This window comes from Medicago truncatula, chromosome 2 (genome assembly GCF_003473485.1).
Source record: "Medicago truncatula cultivar Jemalong A17 chromosome 2, MtrunA17r5.0-ANR, whole genome shotgun sequence".
NCBI lineage: Eukaryota > Viridiplantae > Streptophyta > Magnoliopsida > Fabales > Fabaceae > Medicago > Medicago truncatula.
The window spans coordinates 51,773,702-51,791,442 of NC_053043.1; the positions used below are offsets into that span (position 1 = coordinate 51,773,702).

The 17,741-nt window shown below is 40.1% G+C and overlaps 1 long non-coding RNA gene across 4 annotated transcripts; it reads left to right on the forward strand.

Moving 5' to 3' along the window:
* Nucleotides 1-999: 999 nt before the first annotated feature.
* On the forward strand, nucleotides 1,000-3,351 carry LOC112418980 (uncharacterized). Of its 4 annotated transcripts, XR_003008962.2 has the most exons (6): nucleotides 1,002-1,328; nucleotides 1,963-2,080; nucleotides 2,188-2,300; nucleotides 2,524-2,698; nucleotides 2,782-2,888; nucleotides 3,026-3,351. It is a non-coding gene; the product is annotated as an uncharacterized lncRNA (long non-coding RNA). The 4 variants fall into 4 exon arrangements; XR_003008960.2 differs by having other exon boundaries at nucleotides 1,000-1,328; nucleotides 2,188-2,698; XR_003008963.2 differs by lacking the exon at nucleotides 1,963-2,080 and having other exon boundaries at nucleotides 1,003-1,328.
* Nucleotides 3,352-17,741: the final 14,390 nt, after the last annotated feature.

A 17,741-nucleotide genomic window follows, 5' to 3' on the forward strand; every position in this document is an offset into this window, starting at 1 on the left:
GATGCTTTCATCTTTTCTCTAATCAACTTAACCTTCTTAGTAGTCTGTTGAACAATGTCCGGTCCCAATACCACACTCTCACCGGACTCATACCAACACAATGGAGTTTTGCATCTCCGACCATACAACGCTTCGAACGGTGCCATTCCAATGCTAAAATGGTAACTGTTATTATAAATGAACTCGATCAATGGAAGATGATTATCCCAAGTTCCTCCTTGCTCAAGTACACAAACTCTGAACAAGTCCTCCAACGACTGAATTGTCCTCTACGTCTGTCCATCTGTCTGCGGATGATACGCCGAACTCAAACTCAACTTAGAACCCAACGCCTCCTGCAAACTCTTCCAAAATCTAGAAGTAAATCTTGGATCCCTATCTGATACAATACTCGATGCAACACCATGTAGCTTCACAATCTCTCGGATATAAATCTCTATCAACTGAGACACAGGAAAACTGATGTTAATTAGAATAAAATGAGCCGACTTCGTCAGTCTATCCACAATTACCCAAATCGCATCATGTCCTTTTGGAGTATTCGGCAAACTCGTCACAAAATCCATGGACATACTATCCCACTTCCACTCTAGAACATCTAAAGGTGTCAACAACCCAGCAGGTTTCTGATGTTCAACTTTCGACTTCTGACAAATTAAACACGCATACACAAATTGTGCCACATCTCGCTTCAACCCGGACCACCAAAACAACTTCTTCAAATCATGATACATTTTTGTAGCTCCCGGATGAATACTCAAATTACTTCTGTGACTTTCTTCTAGAATCATCTTTTTCATTTCTGTATCATCAGGAATACAAATTCTATCCCGAAACCCACTAGTGCAAAAAACACTTTTTAAGTCAAGGATATTAAATAGGATGCCATCCACCAGACTTAAAAACTTCATCCAGCGGTAAGGTTTTAGAAAAGATAGTTTTTAGATAGGCTCACCTGACTTAAAAAAAGGTTTTTAATAAATTAAACTAAAATAAAAGTAAAAATAAAACAAAAAACGCCAAACCCACACACTTCAGACTTCACAACCCGACCCTCTCTCTCTCTCTTCACACTGAAATTTTCTTCACCACCACCTCCTAGATTCCTCCATCACCACCAAGCCGCGCCGCACCGCACCTTACCTTACTGCGATTCCACCTTCCAACTCCTAGATCCTCATCATGCTTGATGCTTTGGGTGTTTTTATTCTCATCTCTATGCAATTGTGGATTGTCAAATCAAGGGTTTGTGATTCGAAGTAGATGACGAATCTTCGTCTTGAAGATCTACATGAAGTTGATCTACATGAATCTGTCACCATTAATGAGTAAATTTCTTCTTTAGCTTCTTATTTGATTTCGTGATTTTGATTAGGGTTTTCTTCTAGGAATTTAGATTTTGTATTTCTGTTGTGGATTTAGGGTTTTTGGGAACATGTTATTCATGGCGTCATAAAAGAATATCATTACATTCACATTACAGAATCTTGTTTACATTTATTTGATTTGTTGTTTGTTGAACACAAACTGTTTGATAAATGTTCTCTAAGTGATTATTTGATTTGTTGTTTGTTGAACACAGATTGATTGATAAATATACTCCTTTAGGATGAATATATGTTATTGCAAGATTAGAATGATAATTCATAGTTTGAACAAACCAACATTTATGCAGTGCGAATGATTCTTACTTGATTTCGGAAGTTGGACAATGATTGTTAATTCAAAGTTTTTCTATACTTGCTTGTTGTAAAAGAGTAAATGCGTCTTCTGACTTAAATTGGTGAACAAGAGAAGAGTGGATACATGGCTGAACTAGGCATTCAGACCACCTCTTAAGATTTAGTTTAATCATTATTCTTTTTTAATTATTATGCATTGTTATAATTTAACTTTATAGTTAATTCCAATCTGTTTTATATTGCAAATTACATATATTGATTACTTGCCTTTTACATGAAGCGGGTAAGGGAATGACTTCAAGATGGCATCCTTACCTCTTGCATTTGCCGTAAAGTTACAATGTTTTAGCCATGTTTGGTAAATTTGAGAAACTTTCCTTGCATATTGATATTTTGATGTAAGTGGCTGCTATAATGTTCAATATATGGGTTCTCCTTTCTAATATGCTCTGGAAATTTTTAGTAATGGTTCCATTTTTATTTGTGATTCTTTCATATCTTGTAGGCATTTCTTGTTATGTTTCAATGGAATTGTTGGCAATTGGCATTGACTTCGTTCTCCCAAGGAGATAAAAAAGGCATGGCTTTGTTCTAGTAAGGAGATAACTTTTTTTGAAGGTAATATCTATCCTAAGATTAAGTTCTTTCTATGGAATCTGCTGTTTTCATATAACCTCGATCTTGTTTTGTAAGTTTACGGCCATTTTTAAGGCAGTTTTCAAGTATGTATGTGTGACATGCATGTTAGACATATATCTTATAATTGTACCTCATGTCATGCTTATAGAATTCACAAGTATTCACTGTGATTGTTTGAAATCCCCTTTTTCTCCCTTTCTAGGTTGTAAGGAAAGACTATTTCTTAGACAACTTTTGTGTTTGAAAGATGAGTAGCAATAACTTAAATTTATAACTATAAAGACAAAAGGCATGGTAAGCCATTCGTTCCTTATGCAATTTGAACAGAAAAGTGAAGGAAGAAAGCACCACAGCCTCATATTTATCTGTGAGCAATGGTGTGTATTCTTGTGCGCGTTTATTTATCTGTTTTCTTTTTTATTTACCATAGTCTCATATTTTCTTACCTTTTTAATTACAGCCAATAAGTGAGCCACACATGTTTTTAAAGCTCCATTGATGAATTCTCATATTAACGTCCTTTCCGAGATTTCTTCATGGTCGCGGTAACACGACTCGTCGTCAAAGGTAGGCCGAGTTCTTCCATTTTGGAATTCAATTGTCATCGTCGTTGCTTTCTCTCCCCCTCCTTGGTGATTCCTTGTTAGTTTCAAATTCCATTTAAGTTGATCTTGAGTTGTGTTATTTTATTTTAATTCTTGTAGGTGAATTCCTTTTTCAACGAGCATGTTGCAAAGGTCTGTAATTAATATTCTTCCAAACAATATTTAGAGGTTTTCTTGCTGGCCAAATGGTTGTGTAATCTATTAGCATTTCTATTTCATTCAAGTTTTTTGGCTATATTTTAATTTTAGAGCCCTGATATATGGAAAAGAATTACATTTAGATTGTGATTACTTGTAAACTCATGTATATTTATTGATGTAACTTCAATTGAGTTATATTATTCAAATGATATGTTGTACTAAATGGGTGTATGAGATTTGGGATATTTTAGATTCAATGACAGGTCTGATATGAAATTTGCTCATATGTTATTTCATATTAGTTGCTAAGTTTATGAAATTTTTGGTTATTATATTAAATTCTGCACCATAATCATGTTTAAAAAAAAAAATAGAGAGATTTTAAATGGGTTGAACAGATTTAAAATCTAGATTTTTTATGCCCTTGTTTAAAAGGTTTTAGATCGGTTCAACCGATTTAAATTAAACGATTTTAAATCAGGTAAAGGGGGCAGACTTAAAAACAAAGACAGTTTTTTACATCGGCCACCTATAAGTCGGATGGTCACCCGATTTAAAAAGTCAAATTCACCTGATTTAAAAAGTGTTTTCTGCACTAGTGACCGCAACACTCCTTGGTCATCAACTTTAAAATTACTATCTTCAGTCTGATTATTCCCAACCATTAAATCTACCAACTTCACATCCACCTTTTGAGCCTCTTTGATACTATCCAAAAAATTCGTTGTTGATCTTCAACATCCCCAATTTCACACTCTGTGGCGACACTTCACAAACCAAACTCAAGTCTCTGAACTATTCAAGCAACTCCAACTCTCTAACCATCATAGCAGACATATTTAATGTTTTCCTACTTAAAGCATCTGCAACAACATTAGCCTTACCCGGATGGTAATTCAACCCGAAATCATAATCCTTTAGCAATTCAAACCACCTTCGCTGCCTCATATTTAATTCTTTCTTGTCAAATAAATACTTCAAACTTTTATGATCGCTGAACACTTCAAATCTAGAACCATACAAATAATGTCTCCAAATTTTAAGTACAAAAACCACTGCAGCTAACTCAAGATCATGAGTAGGATAATTACGTTCATGAATCCTCAACTGCCTCGATGCATAAGCTACCACCATATTATTCTGCATAAGCACACCACCTAAACCCAACTTAGACATATCTTACTATACAACAAATGGTTCATCGGATTTTGGTAGTGTTATCATGGTTTTTGGGTGCCAAGCCATTAATTGGACTTGAACCTTTTGACCGTTGATATCTCTCTTTTTTCTTGGGAAGGGTAAAAGGAGAAAAACCCTTAAAAAGTTCTAGATTTGGGGGTCGTTTTCGCTACGGGAAGGTGTTAGGCACCCGGAGCGATTATGGTATTCCATAAGAACCGCTCTCCTAAGTTTATTTCTACGCTTTAGTTTTATTGCTTATTTGTAAAAAGAAGGTATGATTAGTAAAGAATGGGGGTGAGAAGAAGTAGAATTTGATTTTTATTTCGGCTTGGATGAGTTTTGACTCATTGCCTACGTACCCTTTTAAGGGATCAAAACCGTTCGTAGTTCATTCTCAAAAAGATTTTTGTTTTTGTTGGTTGATTTTAAGTTTGAAAAGAGATTTTGGAAGAATAGAGATGAGAGGCCTCAAGGGCATAAGATTTGGAAAATGTGAGGTGGAATTAGTCATTTTGCTAAATGAAGTCTAAATATGGTCAAGGTTCATTAAAGGTTTTACTTAAGAAAATAAAAGGGAAAAGTTATTGGAGTTTTGACTCCATTTTTTATAAAAATATTTGAAGTGAATTTATTTGCATATTTTTGGAAAAAATTGGATTTTCTCTAAGTGTCCGAAACTAAGCGTTCATCTAATCATGCAATCCTAGCCATACATCTATGCATACAATCCTAAGCATACATCTAGGGTGAGTGTGTGCGTGCCGGTGCGTCATAGTGTCCATAGTCCATATTACAAAAATTGCCTAAATACATTCTATGGCCCCTTTGCCAAGCTACAAACCAATGATAACAAATTACACCACTAAATGAATTAAAACTTGCAAAGAATAAACGCTAAGCTAAAGAAAGTGGAGGAGATAGTGAAATGCTATGAAATGTATGTCACATGAGATGAAATGGTTAGTAATCACAAAGCACAAAATAGTAGGAAATAAACAAGAAAGAAATTGCATAGGAAAAAACAAAAGAAAGTTATAAAGTGGTAATAAACCTAAGAATTTGATATGATACTTAAAAGTACTTGTAACCCATAATCATCACATCATAGCAATTTTGAAAGAGATTTTGTTTCAAGCCATGACATGAAATTAATGGAGACACATGCAAGCAAAGTATCACACCAAATTCATAGAGAAATTTGACACTTTATTCTTTAAAACAAACACTTGTTGCTTGTAAAACAAGAAATCCATAAAAAATCATATTCAAATCAGCAAAAGAAGCACATGTCCAGAGGCATATTCATCACAAGATATGGTATCGTTTATTCATAACACATATCAAAGTATCAAGAGCAAAAACATAGCAAAAAGTATACCAAAAGTGTAAAGACACATGGAAATTAGTTCATGCCATTTTAACATTTTTTTACATGCAAGAAAACACCATAAAAATGCCAAAAATATACCAAGAAACAACTAGGATTTTTAGGAATTTTTATAAAAAAGAGTAGGCAAGTAGCAGGTTCAGATAGCAAGAAAGGCAGTGCAAATAGCAAAAAAAAACAAAAAAACGTAAAGGAAAAAATAAGCCCAAACCAAAGCCCAATCCTACAAGGTCTGGATGCACATGAGCCACACGATTGATCCAGGGTCCTGAAACCCTAGATCAAACGGCCAGGAATCAAAGGGGAATGGACCGGATTGGACCGGTCCGGTTCACTGGCTACATAAGGGAAGGAGCTCCGGTTTTTTTTCCATTTTCCACTTTCCTTTCTCTCTCTAAGTCCTTCTCTCTTCTCTCATCTCTCACCTCTCTCTAACCTCGCCGCCGGCGAGGATGAAGCTACGGCGGAGACCTTGAAGGTCCGCCGGAAACTTCATCTTCTCCGGCGAGTTCATGCAGTTTCCGGTGACCTAATTTTCCAGATTTCAAAGATTCTTGCATATTTTGATTCGTCCTTTAACCCTAAACACGAATCCAGCAGTTATTTTTTCAAATACAGTTTGAAACGATGTAGATCTGGAAATTTGTCGTACGACTTTGAAATTGATTTTGATCTTTTTGAAATAAAACGTTTAGATCCTTGAAGATCTACATCGTTTCGTTGTTCGCTGCTCTTCTGGTACTCGTTCTTGCTTTCAAAGCTTTGATCCTTACGGATCTAGGTTTTGATGTTTACGGTTACGGTTTTCTTTGAATTCTGGAAATTTCTTGATATGCTTTGCTTGCGTGATTGTTTACAGGTTTAAACTATGATTAACACTTTTGAAAAGAGATTATGAGTTTTACCTAAGGTTTTGGTTGAAACCTTTAATGGAGGAAATCTTTGGAAAACTTTGATTATGTTCTTGATGATTCTTGATTCTTCTGCTTGCTTCACCGGTCCAGATTCTACAGATTCTGCTTCTTTCCTTCTTCTTTTCAAACTCTCAAATCCTTTGTGATCAGTGCTGGAGTTCGCCAATGGCGAATTCTCACTTTGAATTGCGAAGGAAATCAATTCGGTGATGAAGATTTGATACAGAATCTCTGAGAATTGTGAGGAATTTTGATGATTCTGCACTGATTTGTGGTTCTTTTTGTTGATTTGTAATGGTTCTGGTTGATTTGAGTTGATTTGGGGTTGGTTCAGAAACGGTTAGGGTTTGAATGTTCTTGGTGTTCTTGAGAAATTTTGAGAGATTTTCTGTTTTGATTCAATAGCTGAGAAAGAGAAAATTGAGTTTGTGTTTATGAGTTGGCGTGTGATTATTGCTTCTGAAATCTGACTTAATGCTTTTATAGCTGACATGTGTGCATTGGAACCAATAGAAAACTGACATGTGGCATCTGAATTTGTATGAAAGAGGCACGGCTTTGGACTTAAAAAATGAACTTTGGACCTTTCTGCAAAAATAAGAACTTGAGGACTAAACTGCAGTTGACAAAAAGGACTGAAATGAAAATTGGAAAAGAAACTGGACTGAAATGAAAATTGGAAAAGAAACTGGACTGAAATGAAAATTGGAAAAGAAACTGGACTGAAATGCAATTTTGGACCTCTTCGAGGACCAAAAAATGCAAAAATAATAAAAACAATAAAAATAAAAATAAAATTGGTAATTTGACCAAACGTAAAGCGAAACACAAATAAAATTGACAAAACGGACTAAAACGAACCAATGGCCTAAATGAGGTACTTCAAAGTAACCTCTCTATGCCAAAATTTTATGTGAAATGACCAAAATGCCCCTAGGGCTAAAATTGACCTAAACAGACTCAAATTGACTTGACACTGACTCAGATGCAGGTTTGAAATGAATTTAACAAGGCTTACTGATGAAATGCTAAAAAACAATCTGAAAAAGACTCAGAAACAGTCTCAAGGATGAAAATGGGTCCCACTGCAGGAAATGACCAAAATACCCCTCTGTACGACTTTTTGCAAATTTTGAAATAAACTGTAGAAAAAGCAATGTAATGATTCAGAGACACTTTTGAATGACTTACAAGACAAGTAAAGACATTTTGAAAAGTTTTATGCAAGGAAAACATAAGTAAAATTGTGATTGGAAATACTGCGAGGCAGAGACAATTTGAACTGTGCAGTTGAAATTTGATAATTGTCAAAGTTTGAAATGAAATTGGGCCCAGTATTTTTAGGTCCAAAAACGGGGTATAACAGCTGCCCCTATTTAAGTTTCTTTGTCTGGAGAGTCAAGAGACGGAGTCTTTGGCTTGACAGGACGAAGATACTTAAATATTTAGCATTTGCACTGTGTTTGGACGTAAAAATACGCCTACCCATTTTCAAATAATATGCATTCCATGCATCATTTGGATTATGAATGCAAGACCTCATGGGGATTGGAATTAACAAAATATGTCGTATTCATTGCGGGATTGGTAGACATTGACAAAGATAGTGAATAGCAGAGTAACGGGAAACTGGAAACAAGTTGGACAGGTACAAGCTGCTCTTGGATTCGAACTAGCCACTTGACCGGGAATGAAACAAACAGACAACTGCGAGTTGTTCTTATGGATTCGAACTGGTCACTTCACAGGGGATAGAGGTTACTTGGACAAACATGAGTTGTTCTTATGGATTCGAACTGGTAACTCACTTGAGGATATTGGAAAGTGCGAGTTGTTCTTATGGATTCGAACTGGTGACCCGACTGGGAAAAAGAGAAAATTGGCAAGTACGAGTTGTTCTTATGGATTCGAACTGGTGACTCGACTGAAATCATGTAAAATTGGCAGGTACGAGTTGTTCTTAAGGATTCGAACTGGTTACTCGACTGAAAGCAAGGCAAATAGACAGGTGCGAGCTTGTTCTTGGATGCGAACTGGTTACTCCACCGGACAGAAACAGATAGACAGGTACAAGCTGCTCTTGGATTGAGCTAGCCACTTGACCAAACGGAAACATATTGACAGGTACAAGCTGCTCTTGGATTGAGCTGGGCACTCGACCGATAACATAAGCAAAATGATAGGTACAAGCTGTTCTTGGCCTTGAACTAGCCACTTGACCAAACAGAAACATATTCACTGGGGATTGGTTTGTTTGACAAAATATAGATTGAGATTGACTTAACGTCGATTTGAATTGAAAGGCAGAAATTGACCGATATTATTGGCTCACAAGGTTTTGACAGAGAACCCGATATGAGTATCGAATTGAGACTGATGTTGACATTGGAAATGCAATATGCACGGATGATATAACAGTTTCATTAAATGCATGGGTACGTAATATGCATGATTATGCATGTATGAATGCTTGTAATGCATGACTGTTGGCATTTTGTAGGCACGACTTCACGGGGAAGACAAGACATCAGAGTATTGGGCACATAGTGGCTCGTGCTATATTACACATTCTCGGAGATCCTCTATGGAGATGACGTCGTTGGGAGACGTATCGGAATCATGGCCGAGGGCCGGTAGGTACGTAACTTGCTGGGGATAGAGTCTTGAGAGACTCCACCGGGGAAAACGCCGTTGTGCTGGGCATTTCAATGCTGGGTATGTTGTAGACATTGCATCTGTGGTCAATGCTTTTTTGCATGTTATATTCTCATTTTTCATTCATTTTTGCATCCCATTTTTGCCTGGATCGCCCTTTCGGGTTTTCGATCCACCGGGGAAATAAATTCTTTTCAATGCCCCATTTTTGCCTGAACTGCCCTTTCGGGTTGTCAATCCAGCGGGGTGCTCATTTTTGCCTAAGCCGCCCTTTCGGGTTTTCAACTTAGCGAGCCTATTCAATTTCACGCATTTTCATTCTGTTTTTTCATTCTTGCCATTGACCACAGACTATCCTGGAGGAGAACCTGCTTGTAACACATATTGAAATAGACATCAACATACTCTCACTCATGCATGTTTCGTTTGAATGTACCCTGTTGCTCAGGTTTGCTTTTCAAAATAGACAAAAAGTTTTCAATTTTCAAAATGTTTGTTTCAAGCATTGTCATTATCAAAATAGAAAGAAAATATTTTTGTATATAACTTTGAAAGTAGAAGAAAATAGAGTTTTCAAACAAAAGCAAAGGCTCAAATTGATGTATGAGAGTGGTGGCCAGCCGAAGGCGTGACTCCACGGATTCACAAAGCTTGGAAAATGGTAATTTTATTGGTTGGTGGTACATTGAACACAGCAATCATTACATTTTCGGAAAACTTTGAATTCGCAAGCATAAGAGCTTTTGATGAAGATGGTCATTAACAGCTGCAGATGCCCCAAGGGGGACGGTGGTTAGCTAGATATAGTTACTTGCCTTTTGTTTCAATCTCATTTTTGCATGAACCGCCCTTCCGGGTTTTCGGCTCATCGAGACGCTCATTCTTGCCTGAGTTGTTTGCAATCTCAGCGAGCTTTTCATATTTGTTTTTTTGTCCCTTATTTTTGCCTGGACCGCCCTTTCGGGTTTTCGATCCACCGGGAAGCGCATTTTTGCCTAGGCCGCCCTTTCGGGTTTTCGACCTACCGCGCTGTTCTTTTCATATTTCTAGGCAAAGTATTTCTTGACTATATCGGCATTCACTGGATTTGGAAGTTCCACACCATCCATGTGTGTAAGGATTAAAGCACCACCGGAGAAGGCCTTCTTGACAACGTAAGGACCTTCATAGTTAGGCGTCCACTTGCCCCTTGGGTCGGGTTGCTGGCTTATCCTCCTTTTCAATACAAGTTCCCCTACCTTGAATTCTCGAGGATGGACTTTCTTGTCAAAGGCAGTCTTCATTCTTGCTTGATATGACTGTCCACGAGCCATGGCATCCATACGTTTTTCCTCAATCAAATTCAACTGATCATACCGGCTTTGGCACCATTCAGCCTCGGATAACTTTGCTTCCATGATCACACGGAGAGACGGGATCTCCACTTCCAAAGGAAGAACTGCTTCCATACCATATACAAGAGAGAAAGGGGTTGCCCCGGTTGAACTGCGCACGGTAGTACGGTAGCCATGCAGAGCATAGGGTAACATCTCATGCCAGTCCTTGTAAGTGGTTACCATCTTCTGGACAATTCTCTTGATATTCTTGTTGGCGGCCTCAACTGCACCATTCATCTGAGGTCTATAAGGAGAAGAGTTATGATGCTCAATTTTGAATTCTTCACAAAGAGCTTGCACCACATTGTTGTTCAGGTTGGTACCATTGTCAGTAATAATCTTGCTGGGAACACCATATCGACAGATGATGTTATTCTTGATGAACTTAGCTACCACTTGCTTGGTCACATTGGTATAAGATGCTGCTTCAACCCACTTGGTGAAGTAGTCAATTGCCACTAAGATGAAACGATGACCATTTGAAGCCTTCGGTTCAATTCTTCCAATCATATCGATGCCCCACATTGAGAACGGCCATGGGGATGACATAACATTGAGAGCGTGCGGAGGCACATGAATCTTATCAGCATAGATTTGACATTTGTGGCATTTTCTGGCGTACTGGTAGCAATCATGCTCCATGGCCATCCAGTAGTAACCTGCTCGTAACAACTTCCTTGACATAGTATGCCCTGTAGCATGGGTCCCGAAGGTACCGTCATGTACATCATGCATTAACTGCTCCGCTTCATGTTCATCAACACATCTTAACAATACTATGTCATAGTTTCTCTTGTACAGAATATCTCCATCTAACAGGAATCTACCGGCCAATCTTCTCAGGGTCTTCTTATCTTGTTTGGAAGCACCCGGCGGATACTCACGGCTCAGCAAGAACTGCTTGATGTCATAGTACCAGGGTCTATAGTCAACCACATTTTCACCAGCCTGATCGATTACATCCCCAATAGCAAACACATGTGAAGGTCTTTCAAGGCGTTGCACTTTGATTACTGGCACATCATTCCAATGGTTTACTCGAAACATGGAGGATAGCGTAGCAAGAGCATCAGCCATTTGGTTCTCATCACGAGGAATATGGTGCAGCTCAACCTTTGTAAAATATGTCAGCAAACGTCTCGCATAATCACGATAAGGAATCAACTTAGCATGGTGGGTCTCCCATTCACCCTTTATCTGATTGATGACGAGCGCAGAATCTCCATAGATGTCGAGGTGTTTGATTCTCATGTCAATTGCTTCCTCGATCCCAAAGATACATGCTTCATACTCAGCCATATTGTTGGTACATTCGAACAGAATTCTGGCGGTAAAAGGAATGTGATGCCCCTGCGGGGATACAATGACTGCCCCGATTCCTTTACCATAAGCATTGACAGCACCGTCAAAGACCAAACCCCACTTGCTATTGGGATCTGGACCTTCATCAATCAACGGTTCTTCGCAGTCTTTTGATTTCAAATACATGATCTCTTCATCGGGGAAATCGAACTCAATTGGTTGATAATCATCAAGAGGTTGGTAAGCAAGATGATCGGCAAGAATGCTACCTTTGATTGCCTTTTGAGTTTTGAACACAATATCATATTCAGACAAAAGCATCTGCCAGCGTGCAATCTTTCCAGTAACAGCAGCTTTCTCAAAGATATACTTTATCGGATCCATTCTGGATATCAACCAAGTTGTATGATTCACCAAATAATGGCGCAGGCGTTTAGCAGCCCAAGCTAGAGCACAACAAGTCTTCTCAAGCATTGTATACCGAGTTTCACAGTCGGTGAACTTCTTGCTTAGATAGTAGATAGCATGCTCTTTCTTTCCAGTTTCATCTTGTTGACCAAGTACGCATCCCATGGATTCATCAAATACTGCCAAATACATGATCAAAGGCCTTCCTTCCACGGGTGGGACAAGGATAGGTGGTTCCAGCAGGTAATTCTTGATGCTATCAAAAGCTTCTTGGCATTCATCGTTCCATACAATAGGCTGATTCTTTCTGAGTAGCTTGAAGATCGGCCCGCAGGTTGCGGTCATGTGAGATATGAATCGGGAGATGTAATTCAAACGCCCGAGGAAACCTCTGACTTGTTTCTCTGTCTGTGGAGCTGGCATTTCTCGGATGGCCCGGACTTTATCAGGATCGACTTCAATGCCCTTTTGGCTGACAACGAAGCCTAATAACTTCCCGGATCTGACGCCGAATGTACACTTGTTGGGATTCAATCGAAGCTTGTATTTTCTCAATCTTTCAAACATCTTCGTCAAATATTCAACATGTTGCTCCTCGTCTGTTGACTTCACAATCATATCATCCACATATACCTCGACTTCTTTGTGAATCATGTCATGAAACAGAGTAGTCATTCCCCTTTGGTAGGTAGCACCAGCATTAATTAGACCGATTGGCATCACTTTGTAGCAGAAAGTACCCCATGGAGTGATAAAAGATGTCTTTTCTCTATCTTCAGGAGACATTTTGATCTGATTGTAACCGGAGAAACCGTCCATGAAGGAGAACACCTTAGACTGAGCAGTATTATCAACAAGCACATCAATATGAGGTAATGGAAAGTTGTCTTTTGGACTGGCTTTGTTCAGGTCTCTGAAGTCAACACACATCCGGACTTTACCATCCTTCTTTGGCACAGGTACAATATTGGCAACCCATTCAGGGTACTCAACTGTCACGAGGAAACCCGCATCAATCTGTTTTTGAACCTCGCTCTTAATCTTGAGAGCCATATCTGGATGAGTCCTTCTCAATTTCTGCCTGACGGGAGGACATTCAGGCTTGGTAGGGATCCGATGCTCCACAATCATAGGGTCTAGACCTGGCATATCTTCATACGACCATGCAAAAATATCCGGATATTCCCGGAGGAGTTGGATGATCCTCTTTTTAACCCCTTCCTCTAGAGCAGCACCGATCTTGATTTCTCGCTTGTTTTCCTCGGTACCTATGTTGATAAGCTCAATCTCTTCCTGGTGGGGCTGAATGGCTTTCTTTTCTTGCTCAAGTAACCGAGTGATCTCATATGGTATGTCATCAACTTCCTCATCTTCGGCTTCATACACAGGGAATTCAAAATTTGGAGGAACCGTAGGATTACTGTGTTCAACGGGTTTATTATGGTTCAACCTGCATATAATGATTGGATGATTTTAGAAAGAGTTTTTTTTTTTTTTTTTCATGCAGATTTTTGAAATTAATAAGAAAATACAGACGTTTTGGTTTTTTCTGGCATTACCATTGTTTCCAAGGGAAAAAGCACTAAAAAAAAGTAGTCGTGGAAGAAACGACAAAATTTTATTAATCAACGGCAATGCCGAAACAAACATGCCCTTACAGAAAATGTCACTTTCGCCTTGGGCAGAGCGAAAGGATTGTTATTTTTGAAAACACAAATTTATGAGCAACAAGACACATTACTCGGAAACATGCATGATTGTAGGAATGTCAATGGCATCCCAACTTCTCGCAATGCCTCCTGGCATAACAAACACGGGCCTAGGGCCTGATCCAGTGGCTTCTTCAGTGATAGCATTAACAAACCCAGCACTGTGGAAGACTCCCGAGGAAACCCTTGATGACGGGGAGAACCCGAGACCTTCTTTACGCTTGTTCTCACAGAGCTGTATCACCCTGCCCCAACCGGCAGCTTGACCCTCTTGGACGGCTTTCTGTGCATCTTTCAATGAAGCCATAGCAGCCCCAGCTTTCTTAGGCTCTGCATCTTCAATGGTCAAACCTTGGAAAGCAGTCCCTTCAGCAGACCCTGCTTCAATACAAGAAAAGGAAGACAGCTGGCTGACTAAGTATGCTTCTTCACCATGGATTGTGACGAGTTTTCCATTCTTCACAAACTTCAACTTCTGATGTAAGGTGGAAGTAACCGCACCCGCATCGTGTATCCACGGTCTTCCCAGCAGACAACTGTAGGATGCATTAATGTCCATCACTTGGAAAGTAACCAAGAAATTCTCAGGGCCAATGGTTATCGGCAAGTCTATCTCCCCCAACACATTCTTCCGAGATCCATCAAAAGCTTTGACTAAGAAAGTACTTCTCCTCAAAGGGGTCCCACGGTAGCTCAACTGATCTAGAGTTGTCTTGGGCATTACATTGAGAGAGGAACCGGTATCCACCAACACATTTGATATCAAGTCTGATTTACAATTCACCGAGATGTGCAAAGCCAGATTGTGACTCTTTTCCGCTTCCGGCAACTCTTCTTCACTGAACCAGAGGTTGTTGCAAGCAGTAATATTTCCCACTATGCCACCGAAACGATCTACCGTAACTTCGTGGTCAACATAAGCCTGCTCCAGCACTTTCAACAAGGTATTCCTGTGAGCCTCAGAGCTTAAGAGTAATGACAAGACAGATATCTTCGAAGGAGTCTGCAGCAATTGATCAACGATCTTGTAGTCGCTCCTCTTTATTATCCTCAGAATCTCATCTAAATTCGAATCCTCTATAGATTTGCCTGGCTGGCTCACATCTGTAGCAATGGGTGAAACAACGGTTGGAGTTGCTTCTTCAATTGGTGGGATGGTCGGTGTAGCTACCTTCTTCTGAAATAATGGCGGACGAACCTTCCCGCTTCTTAGCGCTGCAGAAGTCCCTTCGGCAATATTGCTTACTGTGGCAAAGGGGGCTAGAGGCACCTCTACTCCATTTTCTATCATAGTAGCATTGTATTTGTATGGAACTGCCTTGTCCGAAACATAAGGAATTGGTCCTGGCAACCTTATCACCAAAGGCTCAGCATTCTTCTTCAAAGGTACACTCTTGACAGGCGGATCGTGAAAAACTGGCACAATCACGCAAACATCACTGACAGTCAGAAGATTATCATTCATCAAGCCTTGGATGTCGTCTTGAACGGCATGGCAACCCAAAGGATTACGAAGGCATCCTAGACACTTGGCATGATCATGGCTGAACAGAGAAGCTTTGCACAGCTTGATGTGCAGAGGCACCAGAGGAGTTGCGACGTTGCGGACATCAAGTCTAGGAGCTTCCTCACACACTTCGATCATATTCACGGCGGCATGATTTGGTAGCGGATTGTCGAGGACATGTGGAACATTATTCTCAAAAGTCAGCTTCCCTTGATCAATGAGCTTCTTCACGATATACTTCAAAGCATAACACCCCTCGACATCGTGACCTAGGGCACCTTGATGAAAATCACATTTGAGATCAGACCTGAACCTTGGAGGCAACGGATCAGGTGGGGGCTTACCCTGTCTAGTTGTACAATGCCCTCTTTGGAGTAAAGTTGGAAGCAACTCAGCATATAACATTGGTATAGGGGGAAAAGTTGGTCTGGTATATTGCTGCTGTTGTTGTTGTTGTTGTTGTTGTTGTTGAACCGGCAACTGTTGTTTCATCTGTTGGGCAATTGCATTGACGGGCACTTGAGGTTGACCCGGTGGCAGAGGGTACTGATGATAAAACGGTGGGAAGAACGGATGCTGAGAGTACGGCATATATGGGTATGACGGAGGCATTTGAGCTGCATTGATAGGAGCAACGGTAGCCATTGATTGACCGGCTCCAGCTGACACCATTCCCACTTCCGTTTCTTTCTTCTTGTGGTGTCCATTACCATATCTCTTCGACGCATTCCCAGAGGATTCAGCTTTTTCAAACACAATGATTCCATCCCTGACGGCTTCCTCAAGACGGGTTCCCATAGTGACCATCTCCGAAAAGTTGTTCGGGGCAGCGATGATCATCCTCTCAACATAATCTTTCTTCAAGGTCTTTAAGAATGTCTGGGTCATTTCTTCTTCATCTAAGGCAGGAGTGATACGGGCAGCTGCCCCTCTCCACCTTTGCGCATATTCCCGGAAACTTTCCTCCTTTTTCTGAGATAGGGACCTGAGAAACTCCCTATTCGGCTTCAATCGAGTGTTAAACCCGTAGTGGCTCTTGAAAGCAGTGGCTAGCTCATCAAAAGTATGGACATCATCTTTGCTCAGACTAGTATACCACTCCGCAGCGTCTTCCATCAGACTGTCTTGGAAGTAATGGATCATAAGGGAATCATTGTCCTTGTAGTTGCCCATCTTCCGGACATATTTGACAATATGATTTTGAGGACAAGTCAGCCCGTTATACTTGTCGAACTCCGGGACTTTGAACTTTTTAGGAACATCCACTTTCGATACTAAGCAGAGATCCTGGGTTTTAATGGAGTCTCCATTTCCCCTGTTGGCCTTAATTTCCCGTCGGAGCTCTTCGGCAAGTTCTGCCATTCTCTCTTCCATAGTTCCGGTTGTGGCAATACTCCCGTGGTGCGCATTAGCATGGACAAATAGAGGCACTGCATTCACAATGGGCTCGGTAACAGTTGTTGCAGCTTGAGTCAAGGCGGTACTAACAGGAGTTAAGTTTGCCCCTGAGATTGGGCCACTGTTGGTAGTACCAGAGGTCCCTGCCCCCGTATTAGCAGTATAGTACAGCGGAAGTCCGTAAGGATACCCGGATGGCATGATAAAGCGGGGATCAGTTGTTACTGTAGGAGTCACATTTGCAGCTGTAGAAACTACGGGAACTGGTTGTTCCTGAGCAGCCAACAGAGCAGTCATAGCATCATGAGCTTTGGCCAATTCCTCCTTTAAAGATGCCAATTCGGTACGGAGTTGTGTGTTCTCTTCTTCCATAGCCCTTTTCTTCCTTCTGTATTCTCTGGTTCGATCGGTTCTATCAGGTTCGTAAATCCTCTGAGCACGAGCCACTTTTCACACTGAGGCAGAGAAACCAGGAGATAGTGAGCACTTGGAAGCCTTTGTGACCAATGCATGATGCATATGATGCATGATATGCAAATGCAAATGCGAAAGACTTATTTTTTTCATCGAAGGATTTTTAAACAAATTAGAAATCTTGCAAATAATCAAAACTACATAGCATTTTCAAAAGGAAGACTTTGAAATTTCAACAAGATAAACAAATGAAACCCTCAAGCATAGGGAGTAGTCGGAGCATCATCGGACTCGGAATCTGAATCACAGTATCTGGCAAAGAAGTCTCGCCGTCCTCTGGCTCTCTTGGAATCCCTCATAAGCAGCTCGTCTTTCTCTTCCAATTCCCTCCGGGCCTTAGCTAGTTCTTTCTTCAACATCAG